Genomic DNA, 14,237 nt, shown 5'->3' on the forward strand with positions numbered 1-14,237 from the left:
ACATGCTCTTCTCTGGACCCGTGCTAGTCGGGGCTGTGCAACCCTATCCCTTCAAACGTAACGTAATGTGACGCAACGCGACCTAACGCATAACGTTACGCTCTATTCTGTGTGTGCAACGAGCCGGAAGATCCATATCTCAACCGCTAGGGATGAAAGAGCACATCTTTGCGATGTGCAACGTGCGCGCCTCAAAGCCAAGGACTCGTGAACGAGAAAGTGCGACGATGTGCGTGACTGCGTGTGAATCGCAGATACAATATAGATACACATGCCGCGGCGCGACGTGTACGCCGATTCTGGTACGACGATCATGCAACCCGAATGTTCTCTTTATCGTTTCCCATTTTGCTCTTTTTCGCATTTTTCCACCTGCTCGCCCACCCTCTCTTTCTCTTTCCTTCACTCCTCTCCTTCACGCACGAACACGGTGAAGATTGCGCTATTTCTTTATAATGCACACATTCGCCGAAGCTATTGCAATCTCGTTCGGTCTCGTTTCCGTGTTATCGGCGAGGAAAAGTATTTTCACGGTTGCGGAGCACCAACGAGAGAATGTGGGAGAGCTCTCTCTTTCTCTCTCTCTCGGAAATCTTCCTCGGAACCGAAAATCACGCGCAGCCATAAATTCCCTGTTAAAACGAAATCGTTTCTCCCTCGTTTTAGTTTCTCCTTTGTCTCTGTCTAATGTTTACCACGATAGCTTTTGCGGGGAGCGAGATAAGGCGCCCTACACGGATCGACTTTATGAAGTCACATATTTCCGTGAGCGGCAGCGAACCGGCCGATACGGCGCGACGCAATGAATTCTGCCTATCAACGACTGGAAGCCTCGTTATATGTGTTCCGATGCGATGATAGTAAACGGACGATGTTGGAAATATGATTTAGAGTGCAGATGTCTGCGCGAACAGGAAAGCAGTTTTGTAAACAGGAAAAGTGACTGGATGTGTGTATTCTAAACTTTACTTTGTACAACGTTTCCTTTTTTTTTTCTTATTATGTGATTACGAATTTTTATAAGAGATTGTACAAGTTATTTGTCGAGACTAATTGCTTCAAAATAAAATTGTAAATAACCTATATTATTACATAATTGTAATTAATATTTTCTTAAATTATCATTCTGCTGAAAAAGCTCAGTTTATTACAAAAACATCCCCAGTTACAAAAATATAATATATGTAATTTACATTCAAATGAAGAATATTATTATTCTAAATATTTATTAAAATTAACTATATTTTTTTCTCAGTGTACATATCTCAAATAAGTATTATTATTTCGTCGCAATTATCCTGATTGATTGTACAATTATAGTGTCCTGAAACTTGCGATTCAAACTGTTATATCAAAAAAAGTTGTCGAAAAATTCCATAAAAAAGTGATTTGTGAATTTTTATTTTAAGCACTAGTTTTGAAATAAAGGTTTTAATGTGGCCAATTACGGATTATTTAAACGGTTACCTGTGAGAGCATATATAAGTATTAATGCAGAAGTGCGCACTAAACTTCCGCAATGCGACTCGTGGACAGGTGGCCGTCTACAAGTGCCTGTAATTGGCGATAATTAAATTCTTATTATCTCAAAACTGCTGCTTGCAATATGAATTTACAAATAACTCTTTTACTTAATTTTTGAGAACTTTCTTCTTTGTACAGTATTTTGTATCGCAAATTTTTCGGAATATCCCGTATAAATATAGTAACGTCATCCATTAATAATTCATAAATGTCACGAAAACATAAATTTTATTAACAGAATAAAAAAATTGTATAACGAATATTCATGTTATGTAGAAAGATATTCTCGTTCCATTCGTCCTTGAGAAATGTTTATAGTTTTGTAAATTTTTGATATCTATTCGCAAAAGTCTCTAAACAGCAGTATAGAATAGCTGACGCGATTTCATTCCACCGAGATCATTAATCGAGCGAGCGTTTAAACGAAATAAAAAAATATAGCGTGCATACACGACAATATCCGGGCGACACGCACTGGAAATAAATTATTAATTCTTTTCGCAGAAAAAATACGGTAACTCCAGGTGGTTGGCTTCGCGCGTGCAGGTGCCGTCGCGATCTGATCGAGGGATGGGATCGAGTACACGTACTCGTTCCGCGGCGCGGCACATTATCACGAGGGATTGACACGGAAAGAAAAATGGACGCGTACATATGTACGGCCGGTGGCTATCCGTTTGCTTTACCGGACGCGAAATGTTTTTATTCATAACTTGCTGCCGGTGCCGTAAACGCCGGGGATCATACATATTCTGCGTGTACTCGCGTCGCATCTCCGGGACACCGAAACAATGAAAATCCTTACGTCCGGAGAATGGCCATCGGCTAGGCTCCGATAAAAATTTAGTACCGATTGACGCGAGTGCTATGTTGAAATTGTCAGTAAAAAGCAGTCTTTCTCTGACTGCCGCCATTGCTTACGCCGTCACGGAGCTAAGAATATTTTACATTTCCTGATACCCTACATTGTTCTAACGGAAATGTTTCCGTACATTTTGCGAGTTAAATGTGGCGTTTCATTCCGAGCTAAAGAACACCTCGCTCGAGCGAAGTATTTTTTAAAAACGTTTTCTAAGATTTCTCTCCACGCCAAAAAGATATTCACAAAAAGTTCTTAACAAAGTGCTTCGTTAATGAAGCAGCATCGTTAGGTAAATTGGATAAATTAACGATTTTTCAGAAATGAAATAAAAATTCATAAAGTTACTAAAAAAAAAAAATAATAATAAATTTTTGCTGACACAAAACCATTATACGAATACATTACGCAATAAATTTAATTAACGAAATCATTGTTTTTTAACAAAATTACAGTTACAATCTAGTTTTAGTGAGCTTGAAATTACGTGATAAGAAATTTTTTTATTTTGCTTACTTTTAATATATTTTTAAGGTATATTTCGGTACTTTCAATCGTATCGATGCAATTAATTAAATGATTGTTTAGAAAAGAAAAAAAGAGACAAATTATATATATATAATATAATGAAAAAGATGTGTATTATATAGAAATATTTGATGGATACTCAGGTTGCTTCGTGATATTTGTCTCGACGACGAAGTTATAGGTCGGTTTACTCGAGAGCATTGATGTTGATGTCTCAATGCTTGCGACCTGAAATAGAACGAAAAAGAACTGTTCACCATTGCGGCGGTAATAACCATTTCATCAAAAAGGAAAGAGCTCAAAGCGGGATACGGTCCCGTCGGAAATACATCGGGGCACCAGCAAGGAGAAAGCCTCCATCCGCAATGGATATTAGTAAACGAACCGGAAATTTTCTGTGCTTTCCATCAGTGACTGCATGAACGTCAATTTAATTGTGGCGACTTCAATTTTGAAGCAATCTTAAGCAAAAACCGTTCTCTACAATATTGAATATAATGTTGCTAAAAAAAAAGATGTATATATTTAATATGATATTAGAATTAAAAGATTAATTCGCAAGTAGATATAAACATTTAAGTAACGTGTTTTTATTTTTATTTTTAACTGGTGTATCATAATTATGTCTTTTGTAGATTTAAAAAGAAAAGGAACTTATTTATGTAAAGGAATATTTTTAATGACGCTTTAAAAAGATCACACATTTAATGAGAATATAATTACAGATATTATTTTATAGGTCATAATCATATATAATAAAAATCGAAGAATTCGAGGATTCTTTTATAAATTTCAGGCTACCAGCTCTTCTGGGAGTGGAAAATAGTGACCCTAAACCATAATTACGAGCGAACAACATCTTGCGGACATGTGTTGTCAGTTGTGAGATCTAAAGATCCCCGGGGGGCTTGCACGCCCCCGTCATCGCGGAATTTTCGAACATCGTCGAATCAGGCTAAAGCCTGCCTTTAATTAATGTTTCTCATCTTTTTCCTGCTTTTGTCTAGCTGTGAGATTTATACTCAGCTGGCGAGACGCGGAAAAAGAAAGGCAGCTGCGATGGAAATGCTAGAATTCCCCAAGAGACAAAGAGGGTAAAAATTTATATACAATTTAGAGAAGTATTTCTTTATCGAAGGAATAGTTCTGTGCACACGTAGAAATCTAACGAATGTTATATGAAGTAAAAGATTTAGCTTTCAAGAGATAAAGAACAGTGAATTTTTCCATTCTCACGCAGAATTTATTTCAACTGCATTTTCAAGACTTGTTGCTTTGAAAAATGAATATATACGATCTCTCACGCAGTGCCTTACACAATCTTTGTATTTTTCGTCGACATTTTTCATTCAACAATTCCTTCGTGATCCGCACTTGTAACGATCCGATTTTCTATTCAACTCCCCGAGAACAATCATCGTCGCGACGACGACGCGACGTCGGCTGTTCTCGTAGTACTATCTTCTCATGCTTTACAGACATCCATCACTTTCGGATATGCTGGCGAATTCGATTGGATTACACGCGCCAGCCGAGCCTTCAAACATTCCGACCTGGATGCCTCGTTAATTATACATTATCGCTAAGTAACGCCGATCCCGCTTATCGGAATAAAGGACGAAGCGCCGACGAAAGGGACGAGAACGGCTGCTAATGAATAGCGCGTTAAGTACAAGCCGATTGTTCAATATATCACCATTAAGTTTCGGAGATCGTCCGTTGAAAAAATCGACCGACTGCAAATCCGACCAGCGCAAGCGCGACGAGGAGCGGCTCTATATTAACACGATTAAGGCTATAAATAATCGTACGCGCTGCAGTTAACACAGTTTTATCGCAGCTAGCTTCTTCTCGATCCGGATTTCTATCTGGTGACTTGTTCGGCCACTCGGTGGGATTTTGCTGACATTAATTCGACGCCACGTATCGTTGTGATTCCTCGCGATCACTATGCACTCTGGAATTATCCTCCAACGCTTGATTCGTTGCATGTTATTTATTGACTAGATATACTATAATATAACGAATTTGTATTCGTCATAGAACCGACACGTGGCTTCTGTAAATAACGAATAAATTTTGTAAATTTTCTAAATAAAGTTAATGCAAGCAAGTAATTTTTCGATTTAATTAGCAATAAAAGAAATATAAAATACATTCAACGAATAAGGTGTGCTTCAACTTATATTTATAAAACATCTATAATTTTTATTACAGAATTACATACAATATTATTGTAGAAGAAAGTCAATGAGAGTGCAGTTATATATGCGTACAATTATTTATAGTATATGTAAGTAATATTAAAAGCGCAAAAATATGTCCAAAAAATGTCAAAGGTTTCGGTCTGTTTCGTATCCTTTCTCTGATGGCTAACAAAAAATTTAATTAATTAACCAATTTAATCTTTCCGACCTAGAAGAACTCAAAGCAAAATATATATTTGGCATTTATTTATTTATAATTTTATGTGCTTTGAATGTTACGTACAATTACTACAAATATTTAGGTATTTATTATTTTATTTTTATTTATTATTTTACTGCTGCAATTTTATGTCAAACAATCGTTTTCTTTTACTGTGTTGTTACAAAATGCGATTTAAAAATCGAATTTATGCATGTGTATTTGGTGTATTTGGTGAATATTTCATAGAGAACGAAAGAAGAGTAGTTTATAGAGTTAATAAAAGAATTTAAAATATGGATTAATAGGCAAAAGCGTTTTCACGAAAGCTGAAATTATGTTATGCGCTCTAATCGCGCCATTGTCTGTTCAAACGCATCCGCGATTCGATATTCCGTGCATGCTGCCACTTTCTGCCTCCGTTCTAAAAGCTTGCCCACTTGACAGATCTCCGAAAGAGTCGGTTCACTTTGAGAGCAACCACTTAGCCAAAGAGTCTCCCAATATACACTTCAAAGAAACGCCAAATTGGTTAAAAGTTATAGCACCTGAAGCGCGAGCCATCGTGCATATAAATTACTGGTTCGTTTTGTCTCTAGTTAAAAAAGTATAATGCAACAAATTACGCAAAAGCTTCGAGGAAGTTTATTACTTACTTCGAGGAAACTTCTTTGTCTCCATACTGAAAAAAAATTTCTGGTTGAAAAATGGCTAAATCAGAATTTTCTACTTAAATTTATTAGAACTGTAGTTGAGATAACTGAAATTTTGCTTGATACAATATTTCTGGTAAAATCTATTAGAATCCTTATTTTTACAGAATAATTACGTCAATCAGAATTCTATAATTATCTCAACTAGAATTCAACTAGTAAATTTAACCAGAAAATTCTAAAAAATTCTAAAGAATCCAATCAGATCATTTTTCTCAATGTAACATTTTAATGTAAACAATAAATCTTATGAAAGTATTTATTTAAGAAAAATAAAATTATAGAAATATTGTTTTATACATTTTCCTCCTAAAAAATTATTACCATAAAGAATCGATCAAATATCATAAACACTCCATATTTCGAGGTTGTTAAATATGGTATTGGGAACATATCGTGTTAAAGCGCTTTGACACGGTAACGATCATGATAAAGATATACTTTATAACGTAGACTCAATAAAGGAGAAATCTATAAAAATATATTCCAGAACAGAAACCACAAACTGCGAGTCGAGGGAAATACGAGGCAGCTTCTTCGTGCACGATTCTTTTCTGTGCGCTGCGAATATCAGTGTTTTACAAATTTAGAGAACCATATGCCGTCGAGTGAATTCTTCAGATGCCCGTCACCGCATTGCATCGATTCGTTTTCGAACGGGTTGTATCGAGAAACGCGACACACACAAGTGGGTCGACACCGAACGTGTGGAGGAAACTGGAATAGTTCCCGCGAGTACGTGGCTGGAAACGCTTGAATTATCTCTTTCGCAAGAGTGGCGTCCATGTACGGCACATACATTCCACAGCACAGGTTCTGCGACGGCTATTATATTAACCGCAAGCCCGTTCGAATACCTTTGCCATCTATTTCAGATTTGTCGAATTCAATTCACCCCAGTGATTTTGTGTGTATACTAGTATGTTCCTCGAACGGTCTTTCGCACCTACTTTCCAACGTTCTTTCCTTTTCCTCTCCGCTTTCTTATCATATTGTCGGAGGTGCCTCTTGCTACTCCTAGCTTCCGTCTATTCGAAGCCGTAGAGTATTGTAATAAATAAAAATAGTTTACTTAAGCTATATGCGGAGGCTCAGAGTTTGTATAAACTATTTTTATAAAAAAAAGTTTAAGTCTCCGGCATACAATTGGATCCTGGGAGTCAAATATATAACTTTTTCCTTGACGCGAAAAACGTGAAAAATAAAAACTTTTATTTATGTATGTACATAAATCATAAAAAAAATTTTCAATTGAAAGTCCGAAAGTTCTGGCGCACAGTCATATGTGAGATAAATTGATTTAATATAGGAATGTCCGAATGTTTCGGCGCGCAATCATATCTTGAATTAAATTGATTTAATAAAGAATATATATTATATTGTTCGAAACATCTAAACTTTGACCGTTCATTCTCTATATTTATGAACAAATTTTCACTTTTCACGTTTGCTTTCTAGGGAAAAAGTTATACAATTGACTCCCTGTAATATTTCTTACTTAGTTTATTTGTTAGCAATTATTAAACAAATAAAATTGATTTTCAGTATATACAATAATTATAAGATTAAGTTATCACAATGTTGCTAATTTGACATATTTTCGCATTTAACAAAATCTTTAAAAGCTAATTAATGCCAGTTTGTAACATCGATTTTTTATTATGGACAAATAAAGAAAAAACCAATAAAATTTCCTGCTTTGTTAAGTTATTTTAATTTACTGCAAGCTTTCATACGGGAAGTTGGCATCAATGAGACTTTATTAAATCAGTAGTTATTTACATTATTACGGTTCGCTGATAATATTTAAATGAAACTGATTCAAAAAGCATATATCCGAATGTATAAGATATTTTCCAGTAATATAAATATTCCAAACATTATTTAGGTTTGTTTACATGTCAGAATTTATTAATCTAAAGCTTTTTTAATCAAAAATTGTGGTTTAATACTGTAATTTTCTATATATTTATAAATAAACTTTTAATTAAAACATCCACTTTCCTAGAATTAAACATCTATCTTTATTCATTATAATTATTTTTAAATAAAAGTACCGATTTATAATATGTCTCACTCGTTTTTTATGAATTTTCATATTTCGTACTTTCGTCACTCTTAAAATTTGCTCTGAATAATTATCAAAGAAAATAACAAAAATCTATTGTTATTTATTTTTGAATCTCGAAACTGTCTTTTCGGAGTCAACATTGGCTCTACGGCGATAAGATCACAGTTTCTTCCACCCGGTGTATTTCCGGTCAAATCTTTGTAGAAATTCCCGAGACTACGCTACTGTCACACTCGTATTTCCTTTGCTTCTTCGGCATGTGAGAGTTTGTTTGCGTGATTACTTGCTTCGTCAGTTTCGCCCCGGGCGAGTTTTCTCGCGCAAAACAATTTCGAGAGACACGAGCAACATCTTCGTTCCTCACAATCGTCGCAGCATTTTACTCATGTCCCTACAATGGCGGATCGTGACTCTATGATCTCAAACGTGGAATAAATTGAAAATCCACACGTATATTTCGTGCCGTATTACTTTAGAAAAAAGTGAGTAAATTTTTCAACAAAAAAAAATAAGTAAGAAATTAAATTAATTATTTTTTTATTTTATTAAGTAAAATACAGGACTCTTGTTATTAAATAGAGTTGTTAGATTAACAATTTTAGATTAACAGGAAAAATATAATACGGTACTCACACATTGACATGAGATAGCAAAGAATAAAATAATATTTGCTATTATAATTCGAAACTATTTGTGTATCGATATCGTGAGAGAGAGAGAGAGAGAGAGAGAGAGAGAGCTTTATATTTAAAAATTAATTTCTCAAATTCGAAATCTGTTTCAAACTCATTGTATATATCAAATTTCTAAGCAGGCAACTATCTTTAGACGAGAATTCACCACCATTCTTGAAGTAGTTGAGAAAAGAGGCCGATACGTCGAAGGGTCGAAAGTGTACGAGTAGATCGCACAGGGGAAATTAGGGCGGCGAAAGTTGTGGGTAGCTGTGCTGTGGAACGCGACACTCTGCAATCTTTCTTCGAGTGCAACAAGACATAATGGATGGGGCGGGAGACAAAAACGAAGAAAAAAGTACGTGATCAGACGTTGACGTCAAAGACGGAAGAAGATCGTTCTCGTGCGAAGTTCTTAACGTGCTTCATGCATTTGCATTTTTCATACTTTCTCGAGCGATCGCGCGGACGAGTGTTTGATGTCATCAAAGTAGAATTTTTTACACGGTAACGAATTTTTAATATTTTTTCCATCAATGGGACTTTTCGTACTGATATTTGATACTATTGAGATTCATTCGATTCGGCGAAAATGCCGCGCACATATTTTTCTTTGATTGCAATATCTTTTGTGAAATGTATCACGCACAAAAATATCGCGTTGTCACTTTTATATGAAACGTTGGAATGGTATCAAAGTGTAAAAAATTAAACGTGCTGTGACATTAAAAATATACTGTCTACCATTTACAAATATAATCTTTTATGAGAAGAAAAATATTTGAATGTTAAATCAATTTTAATCACTCTTATCTCTTTTAAATTTCAATATAGATTTTTTTAAAATATATAATTAGTGGTTCAAAAAAATTACACAATACGTAAGATATTTTTTTATCATTATTATTAGTATACAGAGAAGGCTTTTAACTTCAACTTGTATATTTTTTGATAGTAATGTAATGCGTATGAAGAGAGAATAAACCACAGATTAAGCTTCGCGGCGAGATGTATTTTTCGTGTAGCTTCGCGATCGATAGCGCTATATATATATATATATGTATATATATGTTCACTTTCAAAATATTCGCATAAATATGCTGATATTTCCGCATTTTAAGTCCATAGATGAATAATCAAGGATAATGGTATCTGCACTCGCAATTTCATCGTTAATGTTGTTTTTGCAAATTTACATTATGAAAATGCGGCGACGTAATCGAGATTTGAAACATGGACATTTTCAACAAGTTTAAAAATGTTCGCCCTTTTATTTCGCTTCACGTTTAAAACTGCGCTGCGTTGCACTTTTTCATCGTAAAAATTACGTGTTGGTTCATGTTCAATTATTCGCCAGCTTACGTCAAGCGTTTTAACAGTAAGTACACAACTAAGTTTTCTAGAGGGACGGGAAGTTTCAACAGCTTCTACGCTGTCACAGTGCTTTACTTCCAAACGGTACTTGAAAAATTATGTTAAGTTCATGTCGCGAAATATCGTCGAACACGACGTCATTTACCAAAAATCCTTTGAAATTATGTACCTCCTATGTCAACATGCGCTTATTCACGTTCATTTTTTAAAATCAAAACTTTTTTTCTGATAATTCTCCATAATTCAATGTTAGGATAAATATAAGTAATAAAATTAAAGAAAATATTTTGTAGCTCTATTTGTTTTGAAATTTCTATAAAGATGAAATTTCTATTCATCCGTGATAATTCTGCGATTGTCCTGGTGAAAATTTTTTCTCATAATTTTTATACGAATTGAAACATTTTTCAGAAATATTCAGAAATATTCGGGAAGTTTACATCTTCTCTCAGAATTTTTCATACAAGTAAATTTTGAAATATTTTGAAATTTCTCATTCTACAATTTTGAAAAAATATTAAAAAATTTTTTAGATTTTATATTTTATCAGAAATTATAATTACAAAAAATCTTAGAAATCTTACGATATTTCATACTCGTAATTAACATATATGAAAAATTTAGAGGAAAAATGATAGATTTTCTGAGAATTATTTGTATAAAAAATGTGAGAAAATTATAAAATTATATAAAAATTCTGAAAAATTATATGAAAAATTCTGAGACAAATTTTTATCAGAGTGCGCTTTAGGAAATTTGATCAATTTTCAGATTTTAGTTTCTATTGCTGTCTCTATTGTCGCGTTTATTTAGACAGTTTTAGATTTTATTATAGTAAGTCACATGGAAAAATACATGTCATATGCTTTCTTTCTAAATTATATGCAAGTATGTCTTCATCAACCGAAATACTTATATATGAATATATTGTATTTTACAGGTTCGATAAAATGACTGATACGTTGAAGTAATGTATATATAAATATTAGTATAATATAGAATCATAGTTTATACTTATGCAAATATCTATTCTATTGACATGTTTATAGTATCATAAAATTGTTTATGATAAAAATCTTATTTTAGACCGTATATGTGAGAACACAATCAATACGAACTAGAAATGTCTATACCGGTCAAAGGATCTTTAATGCTTAAATAATTCAATGTGAATGATATGTATACTATATATATGTACATGCATATATATATATTATATTTATAATCATTCGGACTGAATTGGTTTTTCGTACTTGTAAACGCAATCAAACTGTAATAATATCACAAATTAAATTAAATTGACAAGCAATTTTTAATAATTTTCATACTCAATTATATTAATAAGATATTAATGTGCTGAAAATAAACTGTAAATAAATTTACTTATTGTAAAAAAAAAAACAAACCTATAGTATTAGTTACTTCTACAATTTTATCGTAAACTAAATAAGGAATAGGTATAATTATACTTTTAGTTGCATAAGAAAATTTGAAAAAATAACAAGAAATAACAATTAAAGAAATGAAAAAATCTTTAAAATACAATATATACTGTGCAAAATCTAATGTTCGAGGGGGAAACCACTTAATGTAAACGACAGAGTCCTCGAAATCATTAAAATTCATATAAAATCTTTATGTACAATATAATCCAATAATTATGCAACCACAAAAAATTATTGTATAATATTAAATAAAATTGTATATCTTTACATGACTTTGTATGACTTTATATGTAGTGAAAAAAATTATTTGTAATCAGATAAAATTAAATGAAATCAAATAAAATCATGTAAGCTGTGAGACAATATTTCAGCTAGTGGTTGTCCCCTCAGAAATGTTTGAACGATATTAAAATTTCTGCTTTGTACAGCACTTTTTTCATATTTTTTTGTATTAAACATGCTATATGAAATGGATTCATTCTTGTGCAAAAATTAAATAATTGGGACTATTCATAACATACATAAGATCTGTATATTACCATGTTTTTCCATATTTACACAAAAGAAATATGAAAAAGATTTTGTACAAGTAAACATTTTATAACTAATTGTAAGTACAATAATTAAATAATTTATCATACAACTTTATCAACAAAAAATATAATAATGAATTGTAATGATTTCAACAAATATTAGCATTTTATTACAATGGAATGTTTGTTTTCTGAAATATTGTAATCATAACTATACGTAGATATTGATGAAATTCGCTTCCACAACGTGTCGTACCTATATGTTAATATAGCGTATTTATTTATTTCTGTATGTATTCTATGATCTCTGTATGTATCCTATTGGTTTTCCAATTGTTTTTCATTGCCATGTATATCTACATTGAATTGAAAAATAAAATTGTACCACAAATATATATCATAAATTATACATACATATATAAAATAATATTAGTCATAATAATATTAATACGCATGACTATAAAGATGACAAATATACGAATAAATTGTTTGCATACTTTTTCTATAATTTATACGTACATTATTCTTCTTTTAAATGTGTACATTGATTTTCCTCTAATAGAAACCTTCTTTTTCTAGAGAAAGTATTAACTTTGATAGTGGCAATTGAATCTCAGACAGGATAATGGAAAGGCTATCAATCTCCAGCGAAACACTAGTCGAAAGGTAGCAACCGTGCTTACAGCACGTTATTTCTTGTACACAATCAGTCGGTATACATGTATATCCTGCAGTATATGTAAGTCTTCTGCGCAATACTCCGGATATACAGAGTGTCGCATGAGAAACTAGTTTCGCTCATATTTCTTTTTTTTTTCACTTGAGAAACTCCGAATGATTATCAGTCACGATAAAGGCACTCCGTGTCGCAAACGTCGATATAGCAACCATCTCGTAATTCTCTTCGTCGCGGTTACACTAAAACTCATCCATATTCATGCATGGAAAGCGCTCTCGTATCCGCGTGCACGCCTCAGCAGCCCTGTTAAACGCTTAATCAGCGTAAAGTAAGCTTTTTAATGACGCGCGTAATTTCACGGCGAGGGCCATCTCTCGCATTCGGCGTGGTGTTTATCTTTTTCCCGTAAAAGGTACGTAAATGAGCACCGCCGCGGCACTAAATTATGTCTTAATTCCAAACGCGACGGGACCGTTCCTGGTCAAATTGTTGGGCTGTTTATGGGCCTTGCCTTACGATGGTTTCGTTCGGATCTCCTGCGCATATCGCTACATTGAGACGCTAAGTGCTCGAACCGCGTCGTATTTTATTACGTGTATCACATCCTTTGGTTAGCCTTCGTCTTAAAAGCCACCGCGCGTGTGACTTTCGGTTCAAGCACGATTGAATAGAGAGGTACGCAAGATAAAAAGAATGTCGTCTGTATCGAAGGCGACACGCTGAACCCTTCCACTATATAAGGAGACAATTCCGTTACAATACTCGCAATCGTTTTATCACCACATATTTTAATCTCGTCTGAGTAACTTTCATTGTTGTTTTACATTTTATTTTCATATTTATGTCGTAACACACGAGAGAACGCAAAAAGTTAAATGTCTACTTCAAATGGAAATATTATGCGCTCAGTAATAATTTCATACATTCCTCAGGAAATAATTAAAAAAAACCAAATTATGACGATCAAATTATGTACTTATAACGATCACCAAATTGGATGCGGAAAATATCAGCGCAAATTATGTTTCGTACTTTCGCACAAAACTGTTGCAACAAAATTGTAATTAAAATTGATTAAATGCAATTATGGATAGATATGCTTTTTAAAAAATAGATGCACATAAAGAACAGAAAAATTAGCATAATAGAAAAATTAGCAGAATAAAAAAGAAAAAATGCGAAAGTTATTTGTAAAATAAATTGTAAAAAACTTGAGATTGTTAATCAATGTTAAAAAAATTAGCATTTTTAAACATCACACGTAAAAACTTATAAATACATGGAATTTTTCGTTATATTTTATCGCAAAATTTGCTACCAAATTTGATCATTATTTAGTGATAAACGTGAAACAAATTGGCAAGCTATTGGATATTATCGATAAAAAAATGACAAAAATTTTTGAAATATAATATAAAAGATAATAATTTA

The sequence above is a fragment of the Trachymyrmex septentrionalis genome, unplaced genomic scaffold (assembly GCF_001594115.1).
Source record: "Trachymyrmex septentrionalis isolate Tsep2-gDNA-1 unplaced genomic scaffold, Tsep1.0 scaffold59, whole genome shotgun sequence".
In the NCBI taxonomy this organism is placed as follows: domain Eukaryota; kingdom Metazoa; phylum Arthropoda; class Insecta; order Hymenoptera; family Formicidae; genus Trachymyrmex; species Trachymyrmex septentrionalis.